The 17,567-nt window shown below is 34.8% G+C and overlaps 1 pseudogene; it reads left to right on the top strand.

Moving 5' to 3' along the window:
• The first annotated feature begins 10,784 nt into the window (after nucleotides 1-10,784).
• LOC118610100 lies at nucleotides 10,785-10,903 on the top strand (annotated as a pseudogene).
• Nucleotides 10,904-17,567: the final 6,664 nt, after the last annotated feature.

Consider the following 17,567-nt stretch of genomic DNA (forward strand, 5'->3'; position numbering starts at 1 on the left):
GCTTTCTCCTTGTTTTCTCTGTCTTCTCCTACCAAGACTCCAATAATTTGCAGATTTCTTCTCTTGATTGAATCCCATAGTTTATATATGCTTTCTTCATTTTTTTAAAGTTTATTTTTCTTTATTTTCCTTTTACTGAGTAATTTCAAAGGTCTTGCCTTCAACTTCACAGATTCTTTCTTCTGCTTGATCCATTTTAATATTGATTCTATTGCATTTTTCCCTTTCATTCATTGTATTTTTCAGCTCCACAACTTCTGTTTAGTTTTTTTTATTATTATTTCTATCTCTCTGTTACACTTTTAATTTTTTTTGTATATTATCTTCTTAGTTTCATCAAATTGTCTTTCTGCGTTTTCTTGTAGCTCGCGGAGCTTCCTTAAAACAACTAATTTGAATTCTTTATTAGGTAAGTCAGATATCTCCATGTCTTTGGGGTTTGTAACCAGAAATTATTGTAGTCCTTTATTGATGTTACATTACCTAGATTTTTTTTTATGTTCCTTCAAGTCTCGAGTAGGTGTCTTTGCATTTAAAATAGCAGTTACCCCCTCAAGTATACTGACTTCACTGCCCACAATATTTCTGCCCAAAATATTTCTAATGGAAACAAGGAACATTTTATTCATTTCCAAAGTATCCCACATAATCCCACACAATTGCATCTAATCAAGAAAAGCAATTTACAGCAAGAGAAGTACTGTAATGGAATTCACTGGTCTTAGCATATACCTGTTACTAAGAAGCATCTAGTCTGAGAGATCTATTGGATAGCTTTCTGAAGATTCATATGTTGCAGTGAAGAAACAACATTCTGAGAAATTAGCATTATCATACAGAATATGTTTTGAGGCAGTGCCCAATACATAGTGCCATTTCTCTAATTGCCATAATGTAAGGATCTGAAAATGAAGAAATGGATGTGGAACTGGCTTTTCTCACTACTAAACTTAATAACCCATTCCCAGAATTTTTGCTTTTAATTCCTACATATTTGGCTTCTGCTGATTTAAAGGTCTCAATTCCTGAAGGATGAAGGTGTCCACCAGCAGACACAATAAAAGATATATTGGATTGGAAATAGAGACTGCCATATGGCCATTTCAAGGTCTTTGTATCCCAGAAATGACAAAGACTAGTTGGAGAAATTGATTCTGATTATAAAGAAACTGGAAAGTTGGTTTCTATATGAAATGGCATCAGAAAATAATATCTGAAAGTGAGAAGGTTTTCTTGATGTATCTTTTACTATTTCCTTGTTCATTAATAACAGTTAGCAGAAAACTACTGCATCTCAGCAAAAACAGAACCATTAAGAACTCAGGCCCTTCAGAAATAAAACTTTAGATTACTCCATCAAGTAAAAATTCCCTATTAGCTTAGGTGCTGGCTGAAGGTGCAGGAACCATGGAATTGAAAATGGAAATATGAAATTATAAGTATCAATTACAGCCTTATAACCAATAAGTAATAGAAATAAAAAATGTAGCAACTAGGCATATTTTTTCCTTGCTTGTTATGTATGAATTTTTATATTTTAAATATAATTTTATCATCTACTTTTCCGTATTACTTGGTATAAAGAATTTTCATGGTTAATGTCATAATGCAGTCTTCATACTATAAAATATTAAGGTAGGGTTGTAAATGAGCTGGGAAAGCAATTAAAAACACCTAGAGATGGATATATAATTGGTGGGGTTTTATGTCTCTCTTTTTGAGATATAGGTGATATAGTCTCAGGTTGTTATAACAAAACACCACAGATTGTATAGCTTAAATAACAAATATTTTCTCATAGTTCTGAAGGCTAGATATTTATAATCAAGGTTCACTTTCTGATGAAAGCTCTCTTTCTGGCTTATAGATGGGTGCCTTTCATTATGTCCTCACATGGTCTTTCCTCCATGTTTGCTTAGGAAGAGACAGAGATAGAGATAGAGATGATAGAGATAGATAGAGATAGAGATAGAGATAGAGATAGAGATAGAGATAGAGATAGAGATGATAGAGACGATGATAGATGATAGATAGTTTACAGATAGATATGATAGATAGATGATTGATAGATGATAGATAGATAGATAGATTATAGATAACAGAGAGAGAGAGATGATAGAGAGAGAGATAAGAAAGAGAGGGGGAGAGAGATTGAGAGAGAGAGAGAGAGAGAGAGAGACCACTTCCTCTTCTTGTAAGGCTACCAGTCCAATTGGATTACTGCTTTATTCTTATGACTCCATTTATCCTTAATTACCTTCTAGAGATACTATTTCCAAATATAGTTACACAGGGGCTTGCCTTTTAACCTATGAAATTTGAGAGGGAAAAAATTTAGTTCATATCGAATGAGAACATTTTCATTTGTACAAGCAACACTTTACTGGGAATAGGCATGAACTTATTGTTGCTGTTATGGGGAATTTTAAATAACGTTGAGGAATTTGTATAGTCAGCATCTTTTATAAACATAAATGCAAAATTATAAACAAAAAATCAGTAAATAAATTTCAAGTTATATAAAAATGATAATTCATCACAAAAATGAGTTTATTCCAAGGATATAGGTTATTTTAACATTTGAGAAGTAGTGATTACAATTTATTTTATTATTATAATAGAAGGAAAAGCATATATGGTTATAGGAAAAGATAAAAAAATAATGCATTTGATAAAATCCACTATCCAAGGTCAATACTTTTTTTCAAACTAGTAATAGACAGGAACTTTATTAATCTAATAAAGTACCAAAACCCCATAGTAAACATCATACTTTATGGTTAAAAGCTTTCTCTATGAGATTGAAAGTCAGACAAGTTTTCCCATCTTACTACTCTTACCAGTTAAACTTAACATTGTAATGTGTCCCAGCAAGTACAGTAAGGCAACAAATAAGCAAACAAACAAATTAATTAAAAATTTTTTAAAGGTATACTAACTAGAATGAAAAAATAGAAATGTGTGATTTGCAGATGATATAATTATGCCTGCTGATAATTCAAGATAATACACAAATAAGCTATTAGAATTTTACAAAATTATCAGATACCAAATGTATTCTTTTGTATTTGCAATAAACAATTAGAAAATTTAATTTTAAATGACTTAACTGAAAATAACATCAAATATATCAGATTTTTAGATATAAGTCAAATTAAAAATGTATAGACTGTTTAACCAAAAATTTTAAAAAGTTATTAAGACCTAAGTAAAGATAAAGCTGTAATATATCAATGAATTAAAGACTTGCACTAGTAGATTTAAGGCTTAGAATTTACATTAATGGATTAAAGTTAAACAAGTTATTTTTCTCCAGATTATCTATAGATTCAATAGCCCAAGAAAAAACACCGGAAGGTATATTTTGCATAAAAATTTACAAGCCAATTCTAAATTTTATTTGGTAATGCAAGGACCAGGAATATTGAAGAAAATGTTGAAGAAACAAAAACAGGAGGACTTACTCTAGTGAATAAGAAGATAAATTATAGAGTGGCAGTAAGTAAGAGAGTGTTGTTTTTCTGCAAGGAGAGCCAAATATACCAAAAGAACAGAGCAGAGAATCACCATCCCTACACTAATACGGATGATTGATTTATGATAAAGGTCACACAGATGAGCAGTGTGAAAAGAATAATCTGTTCTATGAAAGGTGTGGGGACAATTGGATATCCAAATATGTAAAATGAATATTGACCCCTATACCACACCATACACAAAAATCAATATGGGAAAGGAAACATAGAGGAGTGAGAGACATCCCCAGATCTTTCCCCTTGAAACAATATGCTGAATATCTAAAACTCAACAAAAAACACCCAGACTGCACACCAGCACATCCGAGCATGGGCTACACCTAAGAGCTACCACATGTCCGAACTCCAGGTGTCGGGTGGTGGACTAGGAGAAATAAAGAAGCTGCCTCTCGCAGCCGCTAGAGCTCCTTACAGGAGAAGGGGGAGGGTCGAAGGTGAGGTCACTTCTCTGAACGGCCCTGGCTGGGACTACTGTGAGCAACTTGTGCTGGGCGGAAGGGCCCAGTCATCAAGGCAGAAGACAGAGAAGCAAGACAGGACTACAGAGAAACAACAGTTGATTTTTACTGGCCCCAGTTGCAAAACTGAGGCTGAGCCGCAGCTCACAACCCACAACCCAGAGGTCCCCTTCCCCCATGTCCTCTGAGACCGATCACCGCAGAGCCCCAGGGGAATCTTGGCAAACACTGCCGAAACTGTCGCTGACACTGACTGGGACTGAAACTCAGGGTAGCGAGCATGATTAAATATCTGCAAGAAAAAATTTTTAGAAGGTATTTTAAGGCTTTATATAAAACAGGGATCCAAGAGGCTTAGATGCCACCTACTGGAAACCAAAAGAAAAGCACCTCTTTGCAGCAGGCTAAAGAAAGAGAGAGCTTTATATAATAAATCTTCTCTCTGAATAAAAAGAAGAATACCCTTCCATTAATGCCCAGGTGGAGAAATAGTCCATTAAACACTATGAACAGCCAAAGTGACAAGGCAGCTCAGAAAGAAGAGAAAAATCTCCAGAAAATAAGCTTACAGACATAGAAACAAGCAATTTAAACGACGGAGAATTCAGGATGGTACTTCTGAAAAAACTCAGTGAGTTCTGAAATGAATCACATCGACAATTTCAGGAACTGAAAAAACAACTAGATGAGCAGAGCAAGGAGATCGAAACCCTCAGAAAGAACCAAATTGAAATTCTGGAGATAAAAGAAAACACACACTGCAAGAGTTGAAAAATGAAATAGCAAGCTTGGGAAATAGAGTCGACCAAATGGAGGAAAGGATCAGTGATATCAAAGACAGAAATCTAGAAATAAATCAGAAGCAAGAAGAGAGAAATTGAAGAATGAAAAATAATGAAAGAGAAATACAAAAACTAGCTGATACTATCAGGAGAGGAAACATAAGAATAATGGGCATTGTCGAAGGTGAGGAAAAGGAACAGAGCCTAGAAAGCATTTTCAGATAAATAGTGGACAAGAAGTTCCCAAATCTAAGGAATGAGCTGAAGCTTGTAATTCAAGAAGTCAAAAGAATATCCAATTACCTCAACCCAAAAAGGACTTCGTCAAAATGCATTGTATTAAAATTATCAAAAATCAACAACAAAGACAGAATTCTCAGGGGAGCCAGGGAGAAAAAAAATGGCAACTTATAAAGGAAAACCCATTAGATTATCCTCGAACTTCTTGGTGCAGATCCTACAAGCCAGAAAGGAATAGAATCAAATATTTAAACTATTAAGTGAAAGGAACTACCAGCCTAGAATAATGTATCCAGCTAAGCTCTCCTTTAGATGTGAAGGCAAAATTAAGACCTTCCGAGACATACAAAAATTGAGAGAATTCTCCACTACAAGGCCTGCACTATAGGAAATACTGAAAGGGAACAGCTCACCTAAAACAAAATGACAGAAAAAAAGAATAATAATTAGGAGTAAAGTAACTATGAAGTAATTAGAAGCAGAGGAGTCCAACCCTTACTAAGAACAGAGCATTATAAGCTTAAATAATAATAGAATTGCTATAGCAAAATAGTAATGAAATGTTCAGCATACATACAGATGAATTGAGATAACAATGACTGAAAAGGGGAGGATTCAAAGATCTAAATTCACAAAGGGGAATGAAGATAAGGCACGCGCAAAAGAAAATGGATGACTGTATATGTATAACTATCTTTTTCGTATTTGTAATGGTAACCACACATCAAAGATTCAGAACTGAAGTATATAACATAAAACAAGAAGGATCAGAGAGAAAGCCTACAAAAGCCAATCAAAATAAGGAAAACAGAAACACAAGGACAAGGAAGCAATGGAAATTCTGAGCTACCAGAAAGCAAAAGATAAAATGGCTATTAGAAGACCTCATTTTTCAATAATCGCCCTGAATGTAAATGGACTGAATTCACCAATAAAAAGGCACAGAGTTTCAGAATGGATCAAAAAACAAAACCCAACCACATGCTGCCTCCAGGAGACACATCTCAGCTCCAAAGACAAATACAGACTCAAAGTGAAAGGGTGGAATATTTCAAGCAAATGGCATTCAGAGAAAAGCAGGAGTCATGGTACTAATATCAGATGAAACAGACTTCAAAATAAAAAAGGTAAAGAAAGATACTGAGGGACACTTCATAATGATAAAGGGAATTATGCACCAAGAAGACATAACACTTATTAATATCTATGCTCCCAATCAGGGAGCCCCGAAATATGTAAAGCAATTCCTAACAGAACTAAAGAGAGAAACAGACCAAAACACTATCATAGTCGGGAACATAAATACCCCACTGTCAGATATGGACAGATCATCCAAACAGAAAATCAATAAGGAAATAACATCCTTAAATGACACGTTATACCAACTGGACATAATTGACATATACAGAGCCTTCCATTCCAAAACAGCTGCTTATACATTCTTCTCTAGTGCACGTGGAACATTTGCAAAAATTGACCAGAGATAGCCTCAATACATATAAGAGGGTCAAAATCATGCCAGCCATATTCTTTGATCATAATGCTTTGAAACTAGAGATCAATTGCAAAAAAGAAATTAGGAAGAACCACAAATACATGGAGATTAAACACTATACTACTGAGGGATAACTGAGTCAGAGAAGAAATAAAAAGAGAGATCAAGAGATACATAGAAACAAATGATAATGATAGTACAACATATTAAAACTTTTGGGACATGGTAAAAGCAATCATAAGAGGAAAGTTCATATCATTACAGGCATATTTCCAAAAACAAGAACAAGCCCAAATAAAAAACCTAATGCTTCATCTTAAAAAACTAGAAAAGGAAGAACAAATGAAGCCTAAAATCAGCAGACAGAAAGAAATAATCAAAATTAGAGCAGAAATAAATGAAATTGAAAAAAAAAAAACAATGGAAAAAACAAATGCAATGAAGAGTTGGTTCTTTGAGAAAGTAAATAAACTGACAAACCTCTGGCTAGACTCACTAAAGAAAGAAAAGAAAGGACACAAATAAACGAAATCAGGGATGAAAGAGAGGAAATTATGACTGACATCCCAGAAATACAAAGGATCACAAGAGTACTATGAAAAAGTATATAATACCAAATTTAATAATCTAGAAGAAGTGGACCAGTACTTAGAAAAATACAATCTTCCTAGACTGAATCAAGAAGAACTGGAAAATCTAAATAGACTGATCAGCAGTATGGAAATTGAAACAATCATCAAAAACCTACCAAAAAGGAAAAGTCCAGGACCAGATGACTTCACCAGTGAATTCTACCAAATATTCAAAGAAGATTTAATACCTATTCTCCTCAAACTCTTCCAAAAAATCAAAGAGGAGGTAATACTTCCCAACTCATTTTATGAGGTCAATATTACTCTGATACCAAAACCTGGTAAGGATAACACAAAAAAAGAAAACTACAGACCAATATCTCTCATGAGCACACATGTAAAAATCCTAAATAAGATACTAGTGAACCGAATACAGCAACATATTAAAAAGATTATACACCACGATCAAGTGGGCTTCATCCCAGAGGCACAAGGATGGTTCAACATATGCAAATTGATTAATGTGATACACTACATAAACAAATTAAAAAATAAGAATCATATGATCAGATCAATAAATGCAGAAAAAGTCTTCGACAAGATACAGCAACTATTTGTGATCAAAACACTTCACAAAATCAATATAGAAGGAAAGTGCCTTAACATAATGAATACCATGTATGACAAAATCTCAACCAACATACTCTTAATGGTGAACAACTAAAAACCTTCCCTCTAAGTTCAGAAACAAGACAAGGCTGTCCACTATCACCACTGTTATTCAATATAATATTGGAGGTTCTACCAAGTGTAATCAGACAAGAGAAAGATAAAAAAGGCATTTAAATAGGAAACAAAGAAGTCGAACTGTCACTATTTGTGGATGACATGATTCTCTATATAGAAAACCCTAAAGACTTGACAAGATCACTACTAGAAACAATAAGCAAATACAGTAAAGTTTCTGGATACAAAATCAACATTCAAAAATCCATAGTGTTCTTATACTCTAATAATGAAGTGTCAGAAAATAAGTAGAAAAAATAATTCCTTTTGCAATTGCAACAGAAAGAATAAAGTACCTAGGAATAAATTTAATGAAAGATGTGGAGAATCTATATAATGAAAACCACAAGACCCTATTAAAAGAAATCAAAGAAGATAAAAAGAACTGGAAAGAGATTCTGTGTTCTTGGATTGGAAGAATCAACATAGTTAAAATGATCATATTAACTAAAGTATTATACAGATTTAATGCAATCCCCATCAAAATCCCATTAGCTTTAAAAAAAAAATAGAACAAAAAATCATCAGACTTGTATGGAAGCACAAAAGACCTCGAATTGCCAAAGACATCCTGAGAAAAAAGAACGTGGCCAGAGGCATCACTCTGCCTGACTTCAAATTATACTATAAAGTGACAATAATCAAAACAGCATGGTATTGGCAGCAAAACAGACACATGGAACAGAATCAAGAGTCCAGAAATAAACTCATGTTTTTATGGGCAAATAATTTTCATCAAAAAAGCCAAAAACACAGTGGAGAAAGGAAAGCCTCTTCAATAAATGGTGCTGGGAAAACAGGAAAGCCACCCGCAAAGGAATGAAACTAGACTGTTGTCTATCACTACACACCAAAATTAACTCAAAATGGATTAAGGACCTGAATATAAGACCTGAAACAATAAAATGCATAGAAGAAAACATAGGAACTAAACTCAGGGACCTTGGACTTAAAGAGGATTTTATGAATTTGACCTCAAATGCAAGGGAAGTAAAAGAGAAAATAAATGAATGGGACTACATCAAACTAAAAAGCTTCTGCTCAGCAGAAGAAATCATCAACAAGGTAAAGAGACAACCATCCGAATGGGAAAACATATTTGTAAGCAACACCTCCGATAAGGGCCTAATAGCCAAAATATACGAAGAACTCATACGACTCAGTAACAACAAATAAACAAATGATTCAGTCAATAAATGGGCAGAGAACCTGAACAGACGCTTCTTCCGAGAGAACATATGATGTCCACAAATATATGCAAAGATGCTCAATATCACTAGCTATGAGGAAAATGAAAGCAAAACCACAACAAAATACCATATCATACCTGATAGAATAGCTATAATCAATAGGACAAATAATAACAAATGTTGGAGAGGATGCGGAGAAAAAGGAACCCTCATACACTGCCGGTGGGACTGCAAATTGGTACAGCCACTATGGAAAACAGTATGGAAGTTCCTCAAAAAACTAAGAATTGTTCTACCATATGATCCAGCAACCCTAGTCCTGGATATTTACCCCAAAGACTTGAAAACCCATGTCCAAAAAGATACTTGCACACTGATGTTTATAGCAGTATTATTCACAGTAGCCAGGATATGGAAACAACCGAAGTGTCTGTCCTATGATAGATGATTAGCTAAAGAAGCTGTGGTACATATATACAATGGAATATTACTCAGCCATAAGAAGAGATGAAATACTGCCATTTGCTACAACATGGATGGACTTCAAGAGAATCATGCTAAGCGAAATCAGCCAGACAGAAAAAGTTGAAAATCACATGAAATCACTTATATGTGGAATATAAACCTAAAAGCAACAAATGAATAAGATAAACAAATAGAGTTTATCTTATCTTATCTATAGACTAGTGATTACCAGAGGGTAGAGGGGCGGGGAGGAGGGGAGCAATAGATGGGATTAAGGTGGTCAAATACAGGGGGGTAGAGAGAGGGTGAAGTGGGTAAAAGGGATCAAATATATGATAGCTAAAGGAAGCTGGACTTTGGGTGGTAAACACACAAAAGAATATACAGATGTCAAATTATAATGCACAACTGAAAATTATGCAATTGTGTTAACCAATGTTACTCCAATAAACTTAAATTTAAAAAAATCAATACAAAATAAATTATAGATTTAAAGAAAAATATAATACAAATTTATAATACGGCATAGGGAAATGCTTCTTCAATATACAATAAAACTTATAAAGGAATTTAGATAAATGGGACTGCATTTAAATTAAGAACTTTTTAAAATCAAAATATACCATTGCGAGTTTTTAAAAAGCCAGAAGGTAGGAATTTATATGTGTGTAACAATGAGTGTGAGTTTGAAATATGAAAAAATATATGCATATATAAACTCCCACAAATCAATAATAATAAAAAAAGACAGCCCAAAATAAAAATAGAGAAGGATACTTGAATGATTACCCATAAGAGAGGCTACTTAAATGGCCTATAGACATGTGAAAATATTGAACACCATTAGTAAAAAGGAAAACACAAATTAAAACTGTTGTAGCCACCAGCCCCCGAAAGATACACGGATCACCAGAACTCAGTGAGTTATAGGAAACACTCTTTATTCAGCCAGCTGGGTCTTCCAGGGGTACGCAGACCCCAAATTAAGCACCCTGAAATGTAGAGGTACAGGGTTTTTAAGCCCAAAATCCTATTCTTCATTCCTTCTTTACACAAAGGCCTATTTTTCTTCTATTCATTACCTGTCGACCCACAGGTCGGTGTGCAAGCGGGGGTACAGAAGCAGAAAGCTTATTGTTAGAATGTTATGTTCCTATGGGTGACAGCCTATGTTCCCATGGACACAGCCAAGCAGTAATTTTCCTGCAAGTAATAAATTTCTAGCAGTCATTTTTCAGCCACCACAAAACTATGATACATGTCTATAGCCATCCCACCCTGAACACGCTTGATCTCATCTGATCTTGAAAGCTAAGCAGGGTTGGGCCTGGTTAGTGCTTGGATGGGAGACTACCTAGGAACACCAGGTGCTGTAGGCATAAAAAACAACAACAACAACAATAATATGCCTATAATATGCTATACATTTATACATGCATACATCGAAAAGGCTAATTTTAAAAAATTAGGAGTAAAAAACAGGAGAAAGTGTTAACAAGAATGTGAAGTAACTACTAGAAGTAGTGTAAAGTAGTATAACTTTGGATATCTGTTCAGCAGTTTTTATGAAATTTGGAAATTTACCTTCATTATGTCCTGCTAATTTACTACTAAGTATATACTGCATAGAAATGTATATATGTAGAAATGCAAAAAAAATACAATATGTAAAAAGAAACATACGAAGAAATATCATTTATAATAGTCTTAAATTGAAAACCTTATTGACCATTGACAGAATGAATAAATTAATTATGGAATATTCACATAATGTTAAACTAATGAAAATGAAAAACTGTTATATATAATAACATGGTTAGATGTCGGAAGCATTACATTGAGTGGAAAAGTCTATACGCAAAATAGTACCTACTTTGAATATATATATATGAATATAAATGGACATGTATATATGTGTATATACATGTATATTTCAATTTCCAAAAGTCATGTGAAAGTTATCTATAATGCTAGAAGCCAGGATATAGGTGATCTTTGGATTTGCATATGAATTTACTTTCTATCTCTCTGTGCCTGTGTCTATCTGTCTCTCTGTCTCTGTCTCTCTGCTTCTCTCTCTCCTTTTTATATAAATTACAGTGGTTTCTATGTATATATCTGAAAGAAATGAAATTATTATATATTCTATTGGGTCTGCTTCTGAACAGTTTTAAGAATTTGTTCTGGAGTTTCTGAAATTGGTTCTCTAATCTGATTAGATTTCAAGTCACTAATGACTCTATCTCCAGTAGTAAAGAGCTCACTGATAGTCTGTGACATGATATGATAATAGAGATACACAAAGTATCACCATTTAATACTCCTGATTATGGATGACCATTTATTTGATACCTTAAAACATTTTAGTCAAACTAACAATTATAATGAGATTGGCTGGTTGCTCCAATTGCACTGAACAAAGTAGGGAAAAGAAAGGATGAGATCAGGGATTTGCATTCCCAGTCAAGGGTCACACAAATGACCCAAAAGTCTCTGCTCTGAAAGAAACTCTTACCTCCTGTAGCTGCAGAGCTGAACTTGCTGAAAAACAAATCCAGCCTCTAATTCTGTGAGTGGCTAACTTCCAACACGAACTCAATCTCCAAACTTGGAGAGTGGGCATTAACTGGGAAGGAATGGATTCTTAAAAATTAGAATGGGAACATATAGAACAATCCTGATGAAACTTGGGATGTTGAGCCCCCTAAATTCTGATGTTTTGGGTTTTGTTTTCCCAGTAGAAACAGCTATTCCATCCACATCTGAACAGATTAACCTTACTTTGCCTGAGGAAACTAAAAGCCTCCCCTGAGGTAGCAGCCTTGCAAGACACAACTAATCTTCCTCAGGACCCATCTTCATCACTACTTTTTGCTTCTAGAACTATAACTAGACTCAAGTCTCAGCAGACCCCAAAAGGTGAGGTGTACCACACTATAAAAGAACTACATGATTTTTCTAATCTATACAGACAGAAAACCAGGGAATGGGTGTAGGAATAAATATTAAGGATTTGGGAAAATGGTGGAAGAAACATAAAGTTGGATCAGGCCAAATTTATTGATAGGGATGAAGCAGAGAATCTGTACTAATGTTGCAGCTTGGAGGGTTAAAAAGAACACTAGTTAGTTGGTTTACTGAAACGTGAACTGAAACATGGTCTACTCTTATTCTAAGTGATGTTGAAATGCCAGGACTGCCTCGGTATATTATAGTGGAAAAAATCCAAAGGCTTAAAAAGATTGGAATGCTAAAGTGGATTTATCATTTGAAACCTACTCACCCACTCTAAGAGGGTCCAGAAGGCATATCTTTTATCTCAAATGTGAGAAACGAATTTGTGAGAGGAGCCCAGCATCCTTGAATAGCTCTGTGATTGCTCTTCTCTATAGGTTAGAAATTACAGTGACTTCTGGGTATCTATCTGAAGGAAGTAAAAGCACTATCTTAAAGAGATATATTCACACCTATGTTCATTGCAGCATTGTTTACAATAGCCAACCTAAGTGTCCATCAATGAATGAATGGGTAAATAAAATGTAAGACATACCAAGCACATACCCTGTGGTTATTTCCCTAGTTCTAAAATGCATAACTGCAATAGACGTTCTCGGCAACTGGCAGAATTCTCACATTGGTTCCTTGAATTGTGAAGTGAGGGCCATAATGATGAGAGGCTAAATGGACGCCTCTAGAATTGCTTCTACCTAGGAAAATAGTAAACCAAAAGCAACATTCCTGGAAGGACTGCAGAAATTAATGCCATCATTGAGTACTTGAAGGATGCAGGGGTAGTGATTCCTACCACATTTCCATTCAACTCGTCTATTTGGCTTGTGCAAGAAACAGTTGGATGTGGGAGAATAATCAATGGGTTATTATAAGTTAACCAGGTGGTGACTCCAATTGCAGCTGCTCTATCAGTTGTGGTTTCATTGCTTGTGCTAATTAACACATCCCTTGGTATCTGGTATTTAGTTATTTATCTGACATATTTTTGTATCTACACCTTTAGTAAATACCATCAAAGAAATTTGTTTCTGGCTACCAAGGGTAGAAATATACCTTAATTGTCTTACCTCAGGGGTATAGCAACTCTCTAGTCCTTTGTCATCATTTAGTTCGCAGGGATCTTGATTACCTTATCCTTCTAAACGATATCACACTACTCTATTATGTTTATGATGTTATACTATTAGATTTAGTGAGAAAGCAGTAGCTACTCTAGACTTATTGTTAATACATTTGTTTGTCCGAGGTTAGGAAATAACACTGGGGATGAAAAATAGATTTTATGTTTATTATTTACTTTTCAGGAGCCAAAATTCAGAGGCTTTCTACTTCACCGAAATTTCTAAGGGTCCAATAATGCGGTGGATGTCAAGATATCCTTCCAAAGTATAGGATAAGTTGTTCCATTTGCCCCCTTCTGCAATAAAAAAGAGGCATAATGCTTAATAGGCTTCTTTTGATTTTGAAGGTAATATATTCCTCTTTCATGTGTGCTACTCTATAAAAAAAAAACTATTTCTTAATTTATCTTTTATACAGATTTTTTTTCAAATAGTAAAGAAGGGTAGAAAATAAAAAAGCAAATTTCTGAAGTTCTCCATCTCGCCAAACCCACTTCCACCATAAATATTTTTATCATTGATCTTTTAGTTCTTCTGATGGTTTAACACTTTTATATCTTATAGTATATTTATACTTCTATTTCTTGCTTTATCAACAGTTAAACAGTGTCTATTGAGTTCCCACATTGAAAGGTGAAGGAGTGGCTTATTTTTCACTAGCTCTAAGTCTCCCCTGCATCTACCAAATTTTATTAGTGCTATTATTTTTGTTGTTGTTTTCTTCTTGTGGTTATTTTGTAAAAGTAAATAATAAACATAGAATCTATTTTTGATCCCCAGTGTTAAATAGTAACCCTGAACTTAATTAGGTTCATACCAGTGTTACCTACCCGCTTGAAAAAGGACTTAACTCTAATTTGATAGATCAAAAGCCAATATTTCTGGAAGCATTTCTTTAAAAAGAAAAAACTTGCAAAATGCATATCAGTTTGACAATAAAGTCTCAATTGTATGTGCATACCAGTTTTATGCATTGCTTAACATGAAATTCATAGTCAAGGAGAAATGAAAAAATGAGTAATTCAGTATTAAATAAATGATGCAACAACTTAATTTTTTTACTGCTATTTGTTTCATACCTGACAGAAAGTTAAGGCAACCACAGTAAATGAGGAAAAGTCCTGTAGCTTCATATAATTAGCATCTATTAGATAAAGTGGTAATGACACCCAAATAGCTAATGAAAAAGCTTTGTGTGACTGCCCCTGGTCCTCATATCTGTGAACAGATTGCTTACAGACACTTATTTGACCTTTTCTCCTCCCAGGAAACAAGAGCCTCTAGCAGGAGAGTGTTGCCAGACAAAACTGACTTTTTCCTACTTTTTCTTTCTCCACAGATTTTAATACTAAAGACACAGAAAGAGATTGAACTCTGCTGAAGCTTCTGTTTCCCAAGAGGCTGTATGATAACAGTTTTCAAACACGACTCAAGAAATCATCCTGAGGAACAAAAGCACTTTGAAAGAGCCAATACATCCAAAATATTATTTTAACATGCGCTCAACATAAAGTTATTATTAATATATTTTGAAATTTTTTAATACAGAGTCTTTGAAAACTGGTGTGTATATATATTATATACTTGCAACACAACCTAGTTTGGACTAGCCATATTTTAAGAGCTCAATACAAACACGTGGGTGGTGGCTGCCAATATTGGAAAGAATAATTCTAGAGCATGGCAGAACAATAGGAGAAAAAAAAGTTGAGTCCCTGGTGTAGATACACCCAGCCTACTTGGACTATTGGGTACAGCTATTATGTGAGAAATAAATTTCTGCCTTGTTGGAACCAGTGGGTTTTTTTTTTTTCTTTAGTTTTTTCATTGCAGCAGCTTAGCTTATATCTTTACTAATATTCATACTCATACTTAAATGTACACTCATAGTAATATTAATATAGTACCTCTTTGAAAACTATACTCAAGAAAGCTAGATGCTTTCTACAATTTTTAAAATTTAAGGAATCATAACTGAAGAAGCTCTATTAATATCACACTGGGAAAGTACCTGGAGGGCCATATATTCCATGATAAATTGTGCCTCTCTTCCATCTAGTTTTCATTTTTTAACTGTCTATTGACCTCATGCCTCCATCTGCTTCTCTTTAACATTTTTCTTTGGAAAATGTTTCGTAAAAACTGTTTAAGACAGAATTTTAAGCGATACATTACAGAGGGGATAAAGATTCAAAGAACAGAAAGTGAAGTACAAATAAACTTAAGGTATGGAAAAAGTCAGGCCTTTTGAATTAGGGTAAATTTAATTGTTAAAAGAGAAAATTGTTAAAGCAGATTATTAAACTTTCAAAAACATTTCAAGGTTTTGCTATATTTCAAATACTCGACTAGAGCAACCTAGACTGGGGCACCAAGAAAGACTTTTGGTGAAGAGAACACCTGAACTGAGTCATGAAGCATGCGTAGAAATAAGTCACTTGACACGGGAAGCAGAGAAGTAGTGAGAGCATTGCAGCAGAAGGACAAGGCCCTGGAATAGTGTCAACATGACACATTTGGGAGACCACAGGCATTTGTTTTGACAAAAATACAAAGTACTACAGAGGAGAGTGGCTGGATATGAGATCAGGGAGGTGAGGGATGGTTTAAAAAGAGCTTGAGGTCAATGGCAAAGAACTGTGCTGCTTCTGATCAGTGCTCTAGAACCCCTAAGGATTTTCAATGTAGTGTCACAGATGTGGTTAGTAGCAATGGCAATATCAGATCTGCTGGATAGTGAACATGGTATTACATTGGTGGAATTGATATGATTCGGTGACCAATTATAATTAAGGTGAAAGAAATGATAAATTTAAGAATAGAGCTAAGGTTTCTGATATCAATGACAAAGTAACTGCTGGTCCCCTAAGTTGAGGGGACATAGAGGGTTTAAAGGGCAGGATGACTGGTTTAGTTTTGGAGAGGTTAAACATGTCAGTAAGTTAGTAAAGGAATCCAACTAGGGGAAAAGAGCCTGAGACACTACCCTAGTGTCAATATTCAATATTCAAGGGATAGACCAAGAAGGAGGAGAAGGAGGAGAGAGGGAGGGAGGTGGGGTGGGAAATGAGAGAAAGAGAATAAAAGCCAAGGAAAAGGAGATTTCAGTGCAAATGCCATTTAGTTCATCCTATGGCTTTAGTAATAAGAAAGGTTATAATTTAGAGCGGTGTTCATTGGGGTGGCAGGAGCGGAATCAAGTAGAAGCGAGTGGAAGGAACTGGAATAAGAAAGTGGACATGATAATTACAGACCACTCTCTTGAGCTTGACTCTTAAGAAAGGAAACAGCAATCAGGACAGACAAGGTAAAATTTTATCTTTTAATAGATTATATAAACATTTTATGTTGAGGAAATTGCCACTAAAGTGAAAGAAAGTTGTATCCTTGAGAAATTATAATCAATGAAGCATTATCTAGGTCATGATCTTTTTACTAAGATGGGAAGAGGAAAGCAATTTGTGACGGCAGTGAGTCTGTATAACATGCAGAAGGCAGGCATCTGAGGGAATTTTCTATTTTCTCTAAACTAAAAGAGGACCTTCACGCTTGAGTGAGAGTGAAGGCTGCTGGCTCTGGATCTGGACGTCACTTTCTCCCGTACTTCTCAACCGCCTGGGGGTGGTGACAGAGATTATAATATAGTTGGATTAATTTGGGTTAGATATACATGGGGGAAAGATGGGCAAGTGAAGTGAGAATTTGGGGGGAAAAGTCGTTGAATTAAGGTTCTTTGAAGTTTCATCAGACAGGGAGCTTACAAGCTTGATCATGTTTAACTTCTTCAATCTGCAAAGGAAAGACTGAAGAACTTGTTCAAAGTCACAGCGAGTGAAAGACTGCTGGCAGAGTGTTGTTCAATCAGAATTTCCTATCCTATGTCTTTTCTACTGCATTGACTGAGGGTTTT

The sequence above is a fragment of the Rousettus aegyptiacus genome, unplaced genomic scaffold (assembly GCF_014176215.1).
Source record: "Rousettus aegyptiacus isolate mRouAeg1 unplaced genomic scaffold, mRouAeg1.p scaffold_m13_p_12, whole genome shotgun sequence".
In the NCBI taxonomy this organism is placed as follows: domain Eukaryota; kingdom Metazoa; phylum Chordata; class Mammalia; order Chiroptera; family Pteropodidae; genus Rousettus; species Rousettus aegyptiacus.